The sequence below is a fragment of the Oncorhynchus kisutch genome, linkage group LG8 (genome assembly GCF_002021735.2).
Source record: "Oncorhynchus kisutch isolate 150728-3 linkage group LG8, Okis_V2, whole genome shotgun sequence".
In the NCBI taxonomy this organism is placed as follows: Eukaryota; Metazoa; Chordata; class Actinopteri; order Salmoniformes; family Salmonidae; genus Oncorhynchus; species Oncorhynchus kisutch.
Genome location: NC_034181.2, coordinates 41814770 through 41826943, shown reverse-complemented (window position 1 = coordinate 41826943; position 12174 = coordinate 41814770). Strand labels below are relative to the sequence as shown.

General features: G+C 42.1%; 1 protein-coding gene across 1 annotated transcript in view; it reads left to right on the top strand.

Annotated features, from left to right (window-relative positions):
* LOC109894862 (fibrinogen C domain-containing protein 1) overlaps positions 1-12174 on the top strand; it is a 165840-nt gene that overhangs the window by 145578 nt on the left and 8088 nt on the right. The gene's annotated exons all lie outside the window — the stretch shown is intronic.

The window sequence follows — 12174 nt, the reverse complement described above, 5'->3', positions numbered from 1 at the left end:
TGAGAGGTTTAGAGATTCTCAAAGGGTCTAATTAAAACCTAAACACAATTATGGAAATGTACAGGAAAGTGCAGTTTAAATATAAGTAGTATGCTTAATTTCCAAATGAATGCCTTTGATGCTCGTAAATGTTAAATTTTTTGCCTTGAGATAGGTGTCCCCCCTTTTTTGTTGGGTTCCAGGGTCCTCCCCCCTAAAACAAAATATGTATAAGCACTGAAAAGCTTGGTTCTTTTTACGTTCGATGAATTAGACCAAGGTGCAGCGTGGTAGGCGAACATCTTACTTTATTTAAAATGATCACCGACAGAATACAAAACGAACGTAAAGTTCTGCAGGCTTTACAAAATCAAGATCCCACAAACTAAAGGTGGAAAAAAGGCTGCCTAAGTATGATCCCAATCAGAGACAACGATAGACAGCTAGCTGCCTCTGATTGGGAACCATACCCGGCCAACAAAGAAATAGAAAAACTAGAATGCCCACCCAAATCACACTCCAACCTAACCAAATAGAGAAATAAAAAGGCTCTCTAAGGTCAGGGTGTGACAGTTCTGGTGACTTTTTTATTTTTAATAAACCATCTAAAATATAATTTACACCCCCAGAAATGAGCTCAGTAACATATTGGTAAAATGATTATAGTATACAGGATGCAATTTAAGGTTGAATGCTGCAGCTATCTAAAGAAACACAACAGAGACCTTATTTATTAAATAAATAATTGTATCTTGACAAAATGAACAGAGGAACATTTGACTGAACATGAATTAGAGCCCACTTATTCATGTTCAGCACAAAAAGAGAGCATTGGAAATCTCTTTCCAGGTTTTGATAAAAACCTAGTTCTGACATAGTTTACAGTCTTTGTCAGAGCACTTTATTCTTCTGGGCTTTGGGAAAAAAGATTTTCAAAGCTCTCCTGTAATTGAGCTCCTTGAGTGGGGGGGTGTTGATGGAGAGCCACAGGTGGCTAGATGCTCTCTCTCCCTGCAGTCTGTTTTGACCTGAAGTAACAGAAAGTATAATAAGAGAAGGGAGAGGGACAAAGAGGATCTACTTTCACATTTAATTGTTCTTACTCGTTTCATTGCAGAGAAGTCCCTCTCACAATTAACGGAAGACAATGGTATGGTCAGTGTGATTGCTGCCAGCTGGCTAAGGCAGGGGAAGACTGCCCCCGCTCATCAAACAGCGAAGGCTGGTCTAAAATACATGAAAAACAGAAAGATGTACAACATTAAAGAAGAGCCAGTGTCCCCGCACATTGACTCTGTACCGGTACCCCCGCTACAAGGTAACCAATTATTGGTTACTTATATTTCTTTTTTTTTGTATTTTTCTTAAAACTGCATTGTTGGTTTAGGGCTTGTAAGTAAGCATTTCACTGTAAGGTCTACACCTGTTGTATTCGGCGCATGTGACAAATAACATTTTATTTTATTTTAACAGAGTGGTAGTTCAACAGGAAAAAGGGTTGAGCAAAATGTTATTTTCAAAAGATTGTCACACTCATGCCATACCTTGAATGCCTCAGCTAGCACATGTTGCTTGTAAGAGTGCCACTCTTGCAGCACAGCAGCCTCTGGCATTTGCAAAAAGTGCCTGGAGAGGAGGGTCAGGTTAAAGGTGTTTATCATCTTACTAGAGAACGCTACCTGAGGTCCCAACACACTGAAGGCCCCCAGAATCTCCAGGTGTTGGAACCTCCAGTCTCGGCTGTCCTGGAGGCCAACAAGACTTAATTACAACAACAACAAAAAAACAGAAAATAAGCGATAAATAGATATTTGTTTTAGTTTATCCAACACACATGATGTAACATTGGTTTCATCACAGCATTTGAAAACGTTTTTTTTACCTCCTCTCTGAACCGAGCCCAGAACTGCTCCCTGGTCTTCTCCACCTGCCCCCCCCCCCTCCTCCTCCCTTGACTAACCTGACTAACCATGTGGCATATTATATAGGCACGGCTTCAGTCTGTCAATTTTAAGCCACTTTGGGTCTCATCCGGATTGCCGGTGGTGCGCACTTGGCCTTTTATCTATTCCTCTTTCTTCTCCTTCTCTCAGCTCTCCTCTCTCCTTTTCTCCTTCCCTCCATTCTGTCCCTCCTGCATCCCTACCTCACTCCCGAGATTCTGCCTCTTCTCTGTCTAGTAAAGTAAGCCATACACTTGTTATGAAACGATAGCTTAAGCTTTTAAAAAGTTAGCTTACTAAAGAAAGTTTTATTTAATTCAGGCTGATTTTACGTTAGCTAGGTAAGGTAACATTACCTGACACTCTTGTCCCTGCCTTCCCTTTCTCTTTTGCTGTTGTGTCTGGAAATATTTCAATAAACTCATCTGAGAAAAGAAAAAGATCAAATCAAAGACTGATGAATGTAGCTATCTTGCTTGCACTTACAGTTCCAAACAAACTAGCTAGCTAACTTGCTTGACTAGTAACGTTAGATAACTATGTTTCTATGATCAACATACTTGTGGATATTGGATAGCTAAATGCCATTACAATTGTGGCAACAATATTATAGATCTAAATTATGTTAGTAGAATTTTTAGGTTATAGCCAGCTTATGTAGTTAACCCTTTGGCAAGCTAACATTAGTCAAATAAACAAGCTAGCATACCTTTCTTGCAGTTCCTCAGCAGGAGCACTCTGAGCTGATTCAAGTTAATAGTTTTTTGCGCTGCAGAGCGTCTGTATCGAGCACTGGTCACTTGCACACCGGTCACTGGCACGCTGTGTTTCTTGAGTTGCAGGCTGCCTACCACAGCTCACAGAGCTAAATAATAATAGATGATCTATTACCAAGAAAAGTGAATGTGATTTACAGAACATTATTGAAACTCTGTTTGGTAGAAATATGATGTTTCTTTTGGTGTAGCGGCAATGATTCTGCCATGGCAGAGCGCCACACTTAAATGAATGCAGAGGAAACACTGCCTTGCAGTCCATACCACAATGAATTGAAGATGTTCTGGAAGCACAGTCGCGAGCTGCCCAGTGACATAAGCCTACCAGACGAGCTAAATTACTTCTATGCTCGCTTCGAGGCAAGCAACACTGAAGCATGCGTGAGAGCATCAGCTGTTCCGGATGACTGTGTGATCACGCTCTCTGTAGCCAATGTGAGTAAGACCTTTAAGCAGGTCAACATTCACAAGGCCACGGGGCCGGATGGATTACCAGGACGTGTACTCCGAGCATGTGCTGACCAACTGGCAAGTGTCTTCACTGACATTTTCAACCTGTCCATTACTCAGTCTGTAATACCAACATGTTTCAAGCAGACCACCATAGTCCATGTGCCCAAGAACACTAAGGTAATCTGCCTAAATCACTATCGACACGTAGCACTCAAGGGGCCCCTCAGGGGTGTGTGCTAAGTCCCCTCCTGTACTCCCTGTTCACCCATGACTGCATGGCCAGGCACGACTCCAACACCATCATTATGTGTTGCCCGACGACACAACAATGGTAGGCCTTATCACCGATAACAATGAGCGGCATTGGGGCGGCAGGGTAGCCTAGTGGTTAGAGGGTTGGACTAGTAACCGGATGGTTGCAAGTTCAAACCCCCAAGCTGACTAGGTACAAATCTGTCATTCTGCCCCTGAACAGGCAGTTAACCCACTGTTCCTAGGCTGTCATTGAAAATAAGAATTTGTTCTTAACTGACTTGCCTAGTTAAATAAAGGTAAAATAAAAAATGAGACGGCCTATAGGGAGGAGGTCAGAGACCTGGACGTGTGGTGCCAGGATAACAACCTTTCCCTCAACGTGATCAAGACAAAGGAGATGATTGTTGAATACAGAAAAATAAGAACTGAGCACACCCCCATTCTCATTGATGGGATTGTAGTTGAGCAGGTTGAAAGCTTCAAGTTCCTTGGTGTCCACATCATCAACATACTATCATGGTCCAAACACACAACACGACAACGCCTATTCCCCCTCAGGAGACTGAAAATATTTGGTATGTGTTCTCAGATCATCAAAAAGTTATACAGCTGCACCATCGAGAGCATCCTGACTGGTTGAATCACTGTCTGTTATGGCAACTGCTCGGCCTTCGACCGCAAGGCACTACAGAGGGTAGTACGTACAGCCCAGTACATCACTGGGGACAAGCTTCCTGCCATCTAGGACCTCTATACCAGGTGGTGTCAGAGGAAGGCCCTAAAATGTGTCAAAGACTCCAGCCACATTAGACATAGTGTTCTCTCTGCTACAGCACAGCAAGCTGTACCGGAGCGCCAAGTCTAGATCCAAAAGGCTTCTTAACAGCTTCTACCCACAAGCAATAAGACTCAAGAACAGCTAATCAAATGGCTACCCAGACTATTTGCATCTATGTTTTACTTAAAACTGCATTGTTGGTTTCAGGGCTTGTAAGTAAGCATTTCCCTGTTGTATTCGGCGCATGTGACAAATACAATTTGATTAGATTTTATGGCAAATGGTGGGGGGGCTGCAACTCAATATTAGTAAGGTTTTCCTAATGTTTTGTACCGCTCAGTGTATACAGACAGTCCCACATCATTGCCTGCGTTTGTGCACCATGCATATAGTCTAAGATATCCTCGAGCTCCACAGTTTCACATGTCCAGTCATCCTTTAGCTTATCATTCAATAAGGATTTCAATTTTGTTTGATGAAATGGACAGTGAATTCAGCACATGTTTAAAGGCACAAACAACACAGTGTAGTTGCCCAAAATTAAGACAATGTATTCAAGAATAGGAAGCTGTTTGCCTGCGGTGTTGTTCTCCTGTTCTCTGTTTCTTGTGATCTGCAGGCTCGGGAGAATGTCAGAGTCTCTGAAAAATGCTCCCTGCAGAGGGATTATCAGGCAGTAGCAGCGATCAATGCCTAAAAAGCCATGAGTATCAAAGAGGGTTTGTGTTGACAACACTGACAGCCACACAAGTTCACCCTGAGAGGACATTGAAGGCTGTGCTGGTTCATTTACTGTAGTTACTGGGTTATCTGTGGGTGTCTTAAAAATACAGTGAATGTATTTGGAATATGTCAAATTCTCGAGTCCATTGGTCCCCAAAATTGTTGTGGGGCGGCAGGGTAGCCTAGTGGTTAGAGCGTTGGACTAGTAACCGGAAGGTTGCAAGTTCAAACCCCCGAGCTGACAAGGTACAAATCTGTCATTCTGCCCCTGAACAGGCAGTTAACCCACTGTTCCTAGGCCGCCATTGAAAATAACTTGTTCTTAACTGACTTGCCTAGTTAAATAAAGATAAAATAAAAAAATTGTCTGGGTAACCATTCAAACATTCAACCTCCAGCTGCGTACCCCTCTAGCACCAGGATCAGCGCACTCTCAAATGTTTTTCAAACTTTATTTGTCACATGCGCCAAATACAACACATGTAGACGTTACTGTGAAATGCTTACTTACAAGCCCTTAACCAACAGTGCAGTTCAAGAAGAGTTCAGAAAATATTAACCAAATTAACTAAAGTAAAAAATTAAAAGTAACATAATAACATAACAATAACAAGGAAATATATACAGGGGGTACAGGTACCGAGTCAGTTTGCGAGGGAACAGGTTAGTTGATGTAATTTGTACATGTAGGTAGGGGTGAAGTGACTATACATAGATAATAAACATTGAGAAGCAGCAGTGTACAAAACAAATGGAGGGGGGTGTCAATGTAAATAGTCCGGTGGCCATTTGATTAATTGTTCAGCAGTCTTATGGCTTGGGGGTAGAAGCTGTTGAGGAGCCTTTTGATCGAATGAGAAGGGTGTGCTTGAAAGGATGAACATAACTCTGCAATGTTGGGTTGTATTGGAGAGAGTCTCAGTCTTAGATAATTTTCCAAACACAGTCAGTGCCTGTAGGATACTTTATGTGCAGCTCTATCCAGAAATCTGGCAGTGGCTTCTGATTAAATTAAATTTTCATAGAACCTCTTGTTGCAATTTTGATTACGCTCGGTAAGTTGACTGGAGGCAGGGCATGAAAGGGATAACGAATCCAGTTGTTTGTATCATCCATTTCGGGATAGTACCTGCGTAATTACACACCCAGCTTACTCAGGTGCTTCACTATATCACAGTTGACATTGTCCGTAAACTTGAGTTCATTTGCAAACAAAAAATCACACAATGATGGAAAGAACTGCGTTGTCCTTGTTAATGCAGACAGAGAAGAGCTCCAACTTCCTAATCATAGCCTCAATTTTGTCCCGCACATTGAATATAGTTTCGTAGAGTCCCTATAATCCTAGATTACGATCATTTAAGCGAGAAAAAACATCACCCAGATAGTCATGTGAGAAACTCGACATCATCCAAACTGTCAGACAAGTGAAAATTATGGCCAGTAAAGAAAACGTTAAGCTCGTCTCTCAATTCAAAAAAACGTGTCAATACTTTGCCCCTTGATAAGCAGCACACTTCTAGTATGTTGTAAAAAGTGTTACATGGTTGCTGCCCATAGCATTGCAAAATGCAGAAAATACACAAGAGTTCAGGGGCCTTGCTTTAACAAAGTTAAACCATTTTCACTGAGTGTGCAAAACGTCAAGCTGTCAAGCTTTCCGTTGGCAGCAAGAGCCTCTCAGTGGATGCTTCCGTATACCCAAGTGGTGTTGGAAGCAACTGCTTGCACTCGCGTTACCACTCCACTATGTCTCCCTTTCATGGCTTTTGCGCCATCAGTACAGATATCAACACATCTTGACCACCAAAGTCCATTTGATGTCACAAAGCTGTCCAGTACTTTAAAAATATCCTCTCCTGTTGTCGTGGTTTCCAATCGTTTGCAGAATAGGATGTCTTCCTTAATTGACCCCCCATAAAAGTAACGGACATATAACAGGAGCTGTGCCAGGCCTGCCACATCTTTTGACTCATCGAGCTGTAATGCATAGAATTCACTGGCTTGTATGCGAAGCAGTAATTGTTTCAAAACATCTCCTGCCATGTCACTGATGTGTTGTGAAACAGTGTTGTTTGATGAAGGCATTGTCTGTATAGTTTTTCTGGTCTTGTACCCCAACATTGACAAAGCCATATCAGCGGCAGCAGGAAGAATTAAGTCCTCCACAATAGTATGGGGGCTTGCCTGTCCTAGCCACTTGGTAGCTCACCATATAAGACGCTTCTAGCCCCTTCTTATTAATGGTATCTATTGCTTTTATACATGTCTTACTACTCGATAGTCATCTTAATGCTCGCTCCAAAAACTCAAATAGGCGGCTACACAGGTGAGAAAAAAAACATCACCCAAAGGTATAGCCCCGTTGGAAAATCGAAATGGACTGTTTGAAAATCTGAATTACCTTTTTATTTGGCGTACCCCCGACGGGATTGCCGCAGTTTGGGAATAGCCGCTCTAGTCCATATTCTTTCAGGGGCAAAACTAGTACATAGGATTTCATATTAGGGATGATGCCATGATAACGTGTACAGCTCCAGCTTGTGGGTGGGTCCAATAGTTGAGAGTCGTAAAAGTAACTCATATACATAACCAAAAGTATTTGGACACCTGCTCATCGAACATCTCATTCCAGAATCATGAGCACTGATATGGAGTTGGTCCACCCTTTGCTGCTATAATAGCCTCTACTCTTCTGGGAAGGTTTTCCACTAGATGTTGGAACATGGCTGTGTGAACTTGCTTCCATTCAGCCACAAGAGCATTAGTGAGGTTGGGCACTGATGTTGGATTAGACCTGTCTTCCAGTAGGTGTTCCAATTCATCCCAAAGGTGTTCGATGGGGTTGAGGTCAGGGCTCTGTGCAGGCCAGTCAAGTTCTTCCACACCGATCTCGAAAAACCATTTCTGTATGGACCTCGCTTTGTGCAAGTTGGCATTGTCATGCTGAAACAAGAAAGGGCCTTCCCCAAACTGTTGCCACAAAGTTGGAAGCACAAAATCATCTAGAATGCAATTTTATGCTGAAGCATTAAGATTTCTCATCACTGGAACTAAAGGGGCCTAGCCCAAACCATGAAAAACCGCCCCAGAACCTTATTTCTCCTCCACCAAACCTTTCAGTTGGCACTATGAGGTGGGACAGGTAGCAATCTCCTGGTATACGACAAACCCAGATTCATCCGTCGGACTGCCAGATGGTGAAGCGTGGTTCATCACTCTAGAGAATGCAATTCCATTGCTCCAGAGTCGAATGGCGCCGGTCTTTACACCACTCCAGCCAACACTTGGCATTGCGTATGGTGAACTTAAGCTTGTGTGCAGCTGCCCGGCCATGGAAACCCATTTCATGAAGCTCCCGGCGAACAGTTATTGTACTGACATTGCTTCCAGAGGCAGTTTGGAACTCGGTAGTTAGTGTTGCAACCGCGAAAGACAGACAATTTTTACACGCTATGAGCTTCAGCACTCGGCAGTCCAGTTCTGTGAGCTTGTGTGGTCTACCACTTCTCGGCTGAGTCGCTGTTGCTCCTAGACGCTTCCACTTCACAATAACAGCACTTACAGTTGACCGGGGCAGCTATACTGTAGCAGGGCAGAAATTTGACAAACTGACTCGTTGGAAAGGTGGCACCCTATGACGGTGCCACGTTGAAACTCACTGAGCTCTTCAGTACAGGCCATTCTACTACCAATGTTTGTCTATGGAATTTGCATGGCTCTGTGCTCGATTTTATACACTCCTTTGTCCTCCTACACTGCTGCCACTCGCTGTTTATTATCTATGCATTGTCCCTTTACCCCTACCTACAAATTATCTCGACTAACCTGTAGCCCCGCACATCGACTCTATAGCGGTACCTCCTGTATATAGCCCCATTATTTATTTTATTTTGTTACTTTTTATTCTTTTTTACTTTAGTTTATTTGGTAAATATTTTCTTAACTCTTTCTTGAACTGCATTGTTGGTTAAGGGCTTGTAAGTAATCATTTCAACACCTGTTGTATTCGGCGCATGTGACAAAGAACACCAATAAGAAGAATTGACTTGCTTGGGCCAAGAAACAAGAGCAATGGACATTGGTCTGATGAGTCTAAATTTGAGATAATGTTTCCAACCGCCGTCTCTTTGAGAGACACATAGGTAAACAGATGATCTCCACATGTGGTTACCACCATGAAGCACGGAAGGGGAGGTGTGATGGTGCAACAGTATCTTCTAAATCAAAGAGGAATAGGTGAAGCATGAATATGTTGGCTTCATGAATAAAGATTTAGTGTAGCCAAAGCTTATAGGGTCCCCTGGGAAACACAGAACATCACTTTGTTTCCTTTCCATTTCCATGATTCCAAAAGTTCACCCAAGTGTTTTGATCTAAATCACAATTGCAACATTTGGTTAAAAATAAGGCCTAGTATTTTTGCCCATATCGTGGCAGTGTTGAAATGATCTCAAATGAGTGCAAGAAATACAGAAATTGATGGAAATGCAGGAAATTATTTTAGGTTGAAGTTGAATTTAACAGTATAAAACAATCCAAATGGAGAAAGACCCATTGAAATAATTTAGAATATATGTGTTGCCACCAGAGGGTCACGCACTACTCATAAAGCAAATGTAGAACTTTTTTAATCAAAAATATAAAATACCGTCAAAAAAGAAAGAAAAACCATGATATGATATTTTGGCCATATCTTTTGATATGTATAACACTTTTTTGGTTCCTTCAATGTCGAAAATAGTTTAAAAAAAGAAAAACCCTTGTCCAAACTTTTGACTGGTACTGTATAGTGTATCTCATTCTATCGATACAGGTGTACGAGTGGGCACACCGTTGTATCTGTGGGTGCCATTGTCGAGACTGTAATGACGACCTTCCAGTGTAAATAGCCCATCTATTTGCTGTAAAAATGTATCCATTAAACAACACTGTTTATGCCTGATGACGTACTATGGCGATGTGCCGGCTGCTGGGAGGAGTCTATCAAGCGGAACCCGCTGTTTGAACTGTGTCTCTCTGCACCAGGAGGGGGGCAGGTTAGGGTGTAGCGCGATTACTTGGTGTCGTTCTCCATGCCCAGTCACACTGTCGTATTAAGGTCATTCTCGAGTGCTGAACCTTTTGGAGTTTAACTTAATCTAAAATCGATTTAGACACTCCTCCAACAGCCCTGAAGTGAATTGGTCAATCACTGTGCTAGCAATGCGTTCCAAGAAGTCTGTGTGAAAACATTAGCTATTTCAACAAAAAAAAGTGAGACCATCGTACCATAGCACAGCAAGGACAGTGTAAATACAGAGCATTATCGGTAAATCTGTGATTAATGTTAATCGTGACTTTCTCCTAAATGTTATCCTCACTGGCTGTCTGTCTAATGATCCTATAGCATCTGCTAAGCATTTCAAACAGCAAGAAGCAGTCAGTAAAAACTAATGTGGCCACCTGCAGTGGGAGATTCACTTTTAGGAACCATACGAGGTATTCCACAACTGTCGACAACAGTTGTAGAAAGGCAGCATGCTTGGCTTAGCAGCGGCAAAACCTCCCGGCCTATTGATTTTCTGTCCTGGTGGTACAGCACATACACCAGTCTATGGCCTACAAAGAGAATTCATATGAGGCAGAGCACAGTAGTTCCTTACCAAGAACCCATATACAGCACTTGCAGAGAAAGAGGGGGGGGGGGGGGGGTGGTGTAAAGCCTCATCTCTCTTTTCTGCTTGGAATAAGGTCCCCCTGGAGCTATTGATCCAAGAGTGCGTTGCCCCTCTACAGCACCCTTGCCTCTGGCTGTCAGATGCCTTGTCTTCAACTATCGCTGCCCACGATGGCTGACAGCAAGACTGGGATCCCAGGGGGACAATTTAGCAAACTAATGGTTAACTCTATGAAAGTTTAGTCCAAAACACCCAAAAAGTTGGTTACTGTGCCTTGTAATGGTTCAATGCTGGAAAGTTATGTAAGTGCTTCATTTTTCCAAACCTAGTTCTACCATTGTATGAAGATGAACACAATGTAAGCATGAGCTGACAATAATTGCAAATTCTAACAAAAATAATAATTTGGCTGTGTTGATGTAGGCCTTGGGTAACATTAGAATACCATTGTTTTTTAATTTCAAATAACAATAGCATTTTCATTCGTTTTTTTATGTTACTGTAGGCTATACTAAAAACAAAGAAACACAAAAAAACACCTCAATTCAAGTGTTCAATCAGTTTTATTCATGAGTGCCTTTGTTACAACTATGAAACAGAAAGCATATGTGTTGGAACACAGTAACAGCTTCTTTTTATAATAACAAAATAAAATAAATACCCCAACCACCAAGACGCACAGCCAGCAAGACGCACGATCAGCAAGATGTGCGGTCAAATTATGAAAACATCAGTAGCCTAAACAGTAATATAAGCACGAAGTGGCCTTAATAAATAGCGAAAATCGTCACAAAAGCAATAATGGCATTAATATAGGAATATAGGCAATTATTGTCAGCTCGTGCTTACATTGTGTTCGTCTTCACACGATGGCATCAGTTGGATTTAATTTAGCTGTTATCCCTTATCCTAACAGTTGACACAAATCTTCGTAACTTTCACTTGCTTGACACACTTTGATATACCTTTGTTTGGTTGTACTGCGTAAGTCTACAGTTCTCTCTTTATTGTTGTCTTGTCGTTCAACAGCACCTTTGTGGAGTACAACAGCTGTGCAGGTGGCTTATTTTGTGCAGAGGGAGGGAGGGAGCGACTCACTTTGTTCATGGTGCCGACTAGGCTTGTTATTTGCAAGCAACTTGTTCGCCAATGACAGTGAAGTGAAGAAATTGTCCATGGTGACATTTCACCCTTTGCCATCATAAGGTTCCACAAGCCTCATCACTACATTCTCCAACACTTGCTCAACTGCTGCTCGACTTGGATCTTTTCCCAGATATTGAAAGCCGTTCAGCATGTACAATTACTCCCTCTCTCACAGTGTAGCCCACTCCAAGTAGGCCAGATCAGACGGATAAGACTGTTTGGATTCAGAGGACTGATAGAGTACCGACCATTTTGAGATTATAATTAGAACAGATCAATACAATGGAATGGCCCACCCTGTTCTTCAATTGGTAATTACATTATCATGCATCGTTAGCTTCCCCTCGCTCATTAACTCACCAATTCACCCCCTTTCTCCCTCCCCATCATACTTCATTTATTTGATCTGTTGTGATATGTGTGGAATTAGTTTGGATATAGTTTAGGTTCAGTTTCGAGGC